The sequence below is a fragment of the Antechinus flavipes genome, chromosome 6 (assembly GCF_016432865.1).
Source record: "Antechinus flavipes isolate AdamAnt ecotype Samford, QLD, Australia chromosome 6, AdamAnt_v2, whole genome shotgun sequence".
NCBI classification, from domain to species: domain Eukaryota; kingdom Metazoa; phylum Chordata; class Mammalia; order Dasyuromorphia; family Dasyuridae; genus Antechinus; species Antechinus flavipes.
Window position 1 is genome coordinate 210,145,096 of NC_067403.1, and position 6,712 is coordinate 210,151,807.

Sequence of the window (6,712 nt, forward strand, 5' to 3'; positions counted from 1 at the left end):
GCATTCAGGTTTTATTTTTAATTTAAGTTCCAAATTTTTCTCCTTTCTTCCCTTCCGTCTGCCTTTCCTAAAATGGTTAGCAATGTGATATAGGTTATATATGTGCAATCATGTAAAACATATTTCCCTATTAGTCACATTGTAAAAAAAAGAAATAGACCTAAAGGGGGAAAAAAACACATGAATAGAGTGAAAATAGTGAGCTTTGATATGAAATCAGACCCCATCAATTCTTTCTCTGGATATGGATAGCATTTTCCATCATGAATTCTTTGGAATTGCATTGGATCATTGGATTGCTGAGAAAAATTAAGTCAATCATAGTTGATCATTGCACAGTGCAATTGTGACTGTGCACCATGTTCTCCTGGTTGTGCCCATTTCATTTTGCATCAACATATAAATCTTTCCAGATTTTTCTCAGATCATTCCACTCATTTCTTTTTTAAAGGAATATTAATTTATTTAAAACTTAAATACAAAATAGAAGAAAAAAACATTGCCATGTGCAGAGCAGAACATGAGATTCAAAATATCACTCAATTTCCATTTCAAAAAATCCATAAAATAAATACTATACATTGTGTTCAGAGCTATCTATTTTTTCTTTGCTTTCTTATAGATTTTCTTTTTTTTTTTTTGATGTATACTTTTCACTTTATCCCTCCCCTCCAGGCTGCAATAAGCAGGGATATATTAATACACACATATGCACACACACATATATATACACATACATGTACATATATCTTTATAATCATATTCACATATATATTCATATGTATCTATGTACTATGCTTGTCCTGTTCCTCTGAAGGTAGATAATATCTTCTTTCAAAAGCCCAACTCTTTCCATGTTTCTCTAAATTTACCATCTCATCAATTTTTACACCATAATAGTATTCCAACCTTGTACTGTCTAGTAATTTTAAAGTCTAAAATAACATTGATTACTGCCAATCATTTCTTATAGCACAATAGTATTCCATTACAATCATATACCATAACTTGTTCAGCTATTTTCCAGTTTGTAGGCATCCCTTGATTTCCAATTCTTTGCCATAACAAAAACGCAAATATTTTGTAAATATATTTTAAATATATAAATATATTTTATAAATATTTTGTATAAATAGGTCCTCCCTCCCTCTTTTTTTAAAAATCTCTCTGGGATACAGACTTACAAGTGGTATTGCTGAGTCAAGGGGTATGCACAGTTTGAGTGTCCTTTGAACTTCCCAGAACTAAAAGTATAGCAAGAAAAGTTACTTGAGACCAGAATGTGGTCCCTTTTCCTTTTTCATATTTCCTCCTCTAGAAAGTAAAGACATTGAATGAAAGGCTGGAAGATCTTTAAAGCATTTTCCAACTTCATCATTCTGTAATTCTGTGATTTAGAAAACAATTAAAACTTTTTTCACTGGAGAGCTCTTTTTGCTCGAGAAATTCTTATATGATCCTGGGTATATAAGTATATAAAACAGACATACAAATCAAACATGTCTGGATAATAAATCATAATTTGCCACCTCCACATTCAATTACGAGACCCCATAGGTGGATCATGAACCACAGTTTAAGAAGCTGGGATGTACAGCCCTGGGAGAGGATAGAGCTGCCCTCTGAATCGGGCTGATGAGTTCAAACCCTGTCTCTGACACAGCCTGATTATATAACCGCAGCCAAGCCATTTAATTTTTCATTCTCAGATCACTCTCTAAGACAGACTTTGGGCAGCCCCTGTAAGTTGTAGAGGGGTTGCCCACCTTCATTTATAAAGGGAGTTCCTTTAGGATAGTATTCCTGGACCAGGGAGGTCACAGGTCCAGAATAAAATAAAACACTGGGAAAAGGAGAGGTCAAGCCTTAGAAGTACTTTCCACTCTCTCAAAGTGAAATTCGATGCAGACACAAACAGAAACTATGTGCTTTAAAAAAAAAAAAAAACCCAAAAAAAAAAAAAAAAAAAAAACCAAAACTTCAAAGCCAGAAGCTGACTTAGCTTATGAATCTGAGACTGTTAAATCTTCCAGGCAAGAATCCCCCTCAGTTAGGAACAGAGGAATTTCTGGCCCCACAAAAGACCTTTTCACTGTCAGCCCTGTTTCTTAAAGGAGACAAACAAGTTACATTTGCTTTCCCAACCACTAGCAGCAAGAAACTTGCCCTTTTTTTCGGTTATTGCAACATTATCAAAAGTATATGGATTTGGCAAAAATCGCTTAGCAACATCACATTGAGCAACATCGGTGGGTGGGGAAGAGAACTAGGAGCTAGTAGATTTTCCAGGCCCTGGGGCTGATGGGTGTATACTGTTCTCTCTAGCTTTGGTAGGCTGTTCCCTTTAAACGGCTAAAAGGCTGAGGAAGCTGGGAATGGCCATTTAAAAGGTTAACTGTAGTCTGCTGTCTGTTAGGCTACAATACCTTCCTGTCACCACAGCCAGCACACAGGATGCGCTGTGTTCTGGAGGATAGTTTCTCTTTATCTGAACACTTTTACTTAATGGGGGAAAAAAAAGAGGTAACTTCATTGCTAAAGTCTCAAGGCAGACAAAGGGCAGACCTCACACGCCAGATAGATGCTGTCCCGGGATAGAATGAAAAAAAGTCTTAATACATTTAGGTATTCAAAAAACCAAGATTCTAGTTCGCTCACCATCATTACTAATGTTAGGATCGTGGATAAAATAACTTTGTTTTTCTTAAGTTTTATTTTCCTTATTTCTAGAATAGGAACGATAGTATCTGCCCTAGTTTCAGCTAGACATATTTTTACATGGGGTAAAAAGGAGTTAGGGGTAGGGCACTGGCAGTCAGCCTGGTTCTGACCTGAGAAAACGGAGGTTCAATGTGTTTGCCTGGTAGAGTAGGCTGAGATCACATCTGTAGGCAGATAGTACCCTGATCCCATTCCTTTGTCTGGTACTACTCAATCATCATCATCGCTATTGTTAACTAGCATTTATAGAGCTCACTTAGATTTGTAAAGTGCTAGACAAATATTACCTCATTAGTACTAGGAGGAAGGTGCTGTTATTATTCCCATTTTATTGATGATGAAACTGAGGCAGACAGCTCAATCAGTCCATTGTCCGATGACAGATTTAAATTTAGTTACACTCCTCTGAAGCTAGGTAACACCCTGGATAAATTGCAGGAGCTGCAGTTCAAATCTGGCCTCGGATAATTACCGGCTGTATGACTATGGGCAAATAACCTGCTTGTCTCAGTTTCCTCATCAGTAAAATGGACTAGAAGAGGAAATGGCAAACCCTTCCAGTATCTCTATCAAGAAAACCCCAGAGACCCAAAGAGATACTAAAGAAGGGAAAGGGACCTGTATGTGCCAAAATGTTTGTGGCAGCCCTGTTTGTAGTGGCTAGAAACTGGAAAATGAATGGATGCCCATCAATTGGAGAATGGCTGGGTAAATTGTAGTATATGAATGTTATGGAATATTATTGTTCTGTAAGAAATGACCAGCAGGATGAATACAGAGAGGCTTGGAGAGACTTACGTGAACTGATGCTAAGTGAAATGAGCAGAACCAAAAGATCATTATATACTTCAACAACGATACTGTATGAGGATGTATTCTGATGGAAATGGATTTCTTTGACAAAGAGACCCGAGTTTCAATGGATAAATGATGGACAGAAGCAGCTACACCCAAAGAAAGAACACTGGGAAACGAATGTGAACTATTTGTATTTTTGTTTTTCTTCCCAGGTTATTTTTACCTTCTGAATCCAATTCTCCCTGTGCAACAAGAGAACTGTTTGGTTCTGCAAACATATATTGTATCTAGGATATACTGCAACATATCTAACATATATAGGACTGCTTGCCATCTAGGGGAGTGGGTGGAGGGAGGGAAGGGAAAAATCGGAACAAAAGCGAGTGCAAGGGATAATGTTGTAAAAAAAAAAATTATCCTGGCATGGATTCTGTCAATATAAAGTTATTATAAAATTAAATTTAAAAAAACCCTAAGAGTCAGAAGGGACTGGGACAACAGTTTACCTCATAGGATCCTGATGAGGCTCAAATGAGATTGTAAAGTGTGATTTGTTGCTAATTCCCTATCAGTAATTTTCCAAGCATCTCCCAATTTGAAAGGCACTATGTATAAGAAAAAGAAAATTCCTGCCCTGCTGGAGCTTATAGTCTAATTGAGAAGACAAGACACATACATTCAATTTACTAGTGATTTATTAAGTCCTCCTAGTGTGCAGGTCTTTGTGCTCAGCACCAAGGGAGATAGTGAAACGAAGAACAGCACCATCCCTATTGTCAAGGAGCTGACAATTAATACAAGTGATGAAATGAACCTAAATGAATATGCTACAAAGCTCCAGAGGCCTATGAGTAATTTGAGGAAGAGAGGTCACTTTGATCCTAGAGCAGAGAAGGCAAACATAAAGTCAATACTCTAATTCTTTTGAAATCAGATTAAAATGCAATTGGGATATATTTAACAAAATCAATAAAAATATAATAACACGGAGATAACATAATATTTTAAAAGCAAGTCAATATTTGGTCTACAGGGGTCCTGATGTATGGATTAGTAGGCCTATTTCTCTTTTGACTTTGCCATTACTGCTTGGGAATGGGGAGAAATTAGAGGAGGCTTTTGGGAGGTGATACCTGAGCCAGTGAAAGAAGAGAAATTATTCAAATAGTGTTGAGGAGGAACTGCATTCCAGTTGGAGTTTGTGGGAATGCAGCAAAATTGGAGAGATCAGGACAAAATTAGAAAACAGCTCAAATAGTCTGCTTTGGTTAGAACATAGAAGGGGTCAAAGGCTGGAGATTGGTTGGAGTCATATTGTATAGGGTCTTCCCTATCAAAAATAGACGGTCAGGGAAAGAAAAGCGGTGGTAGAGTTGGAGGGACCGTCCATATGCTATGTGTGTGACTTTGGCCAAGTCACAGCCTCAGTTTCTTCCTCTGTAAAATGTGGGGATGAAGGTAGATGACTTCTGGGATCTCTCCCTTCCCTACATCTGGAAGCTAGTGGTTTTTATCCTGTTGGATAAAGCTTCTTAAACTGTGGGTCAAGATATGAAATTAAGATTATCATCAGTAAATGTTTGATTTGTATATCTATTTTATATACCTATACATCTAGGGTTGCATAAAAATTTCCTGGGCCAAAAGGAGTCACAAGTGGAAAAAGTTTCAGAAGCCCTGCAACAGAAAGCCACTGAAAGTTTTTGGGTATAGGAGTGATGACGCGGTCTAAGAGAATTAGGGAAGGTTATTTTAACATTGTGAAATGAATGGATGGATGGATGGATGGATGGATAGATTTAATGGCTTCTTTAAGTCATTTCTAACTATTGGAGAGGTAATTATTTGATAGAGATGATGAGGCCCCAGGGTGCAGATGAGAGTTTAAAAAAAAAGATGATGGATGAGTAAGATTCTGTAAAATTGGGGAGGAGGAAGAGAGAAGAGTTCAAGATGAATCAAAGATTTGGATTCTGATGACTGGAGGATGCTCATATCTTTTAACAAAAAATAGGAAATTCCACGACTTCGTGTGTATAAAAGGTAGCATTTCATGTTTTCTCAATGTTTGGGGGGGAGGAGAGTAGAGAGAGAAGAATAATTAAAACCAAACAATTTTTTTTAAAAACAAATAGGAAGTTGGAAGGCAAGTCAAGTGTTTCTGTCGTTTGTTTTTAGCAGTGAGATTTGAGGTAGAGGAACAGACCAGTTCGTGGATGTATCTAGCCGTCAGTTAAATGAGGGGCTGTAACTCAGGGAGAAAGGGAGGTCAAGGCCGGGGACACACTTTGGAGACATCTGCAGGGAGGTGATAATAGAAACAGTAGGAGTGGAAAGGAAAAGATTAATAACCGACAACAAAGGGGAGTAGATAAGGGAAATAAGGCAATGATTACTAGGTCCTGCTTTCATTCTGTTGAACCGCTCCCCTCTCTGAGCCTTAAAGATGGGATCGTCTTCAGAAGGCGAGAGTAGTTTCCCAGGGGTTGACATCTCTCCAACTGGGGACTTAATTTGGAGCCGTCCCCTTTGGAAAGTGACAAAATGACAGTCCGGTGTGGGGCCCGTGGAGTCCCGGCTGTCCCCCAGGAGGAGATGGCAGTCGGAGTTCGAGCTCTACCCCGTTCGTCTAGAATCACTTCATTAGACCCCAGAGTGTCTGCTCCGGGTCCTTGGGGGACATTCTGTCTGCGACCCCCCTGTTGCCCACCGGCCCGCGGCGCCTGGTTGGCCCCAAGTGGACGGGATCGGGCTTTGCCCTAGGTCAGGGTCAGATCCCTGGTCGCCGAGGTGACCCCGTTCATCCCGCTTTGGAGGCCCAGAAGGCACGTTCTCGGTGGAATTCCCGCCCACCCGCCCACCCTCAGCAAGTTCTGCCTGGATGTGGACTTTGGACACGCGTGTTTACTCAGCTGCGAAAGGGAGCTTTTCCTGCCAGTCTGCAGCAAGGGGCCCCTGCTCTCCCAGGGGGACTGCCGGGCTCCCCCCGCCCCCAAGCTTCCGCAGAGCCAGGCCCATCCTCAGGAAGGCTGGGCAGAGTCCGGCAAAGCCCGAGTGGTCCCCCCCATTCCCTCGCCCCACTCCTGCAGCTCAGGGAAAGCACCCGAGGGGAAATCCCTCCTTCAAAGCCCCCAGGACGGCGTTCTGCGCCTCGCCCCCTTCTCTGCTCCTCCCTCTCCTCCCTCCCACTTTC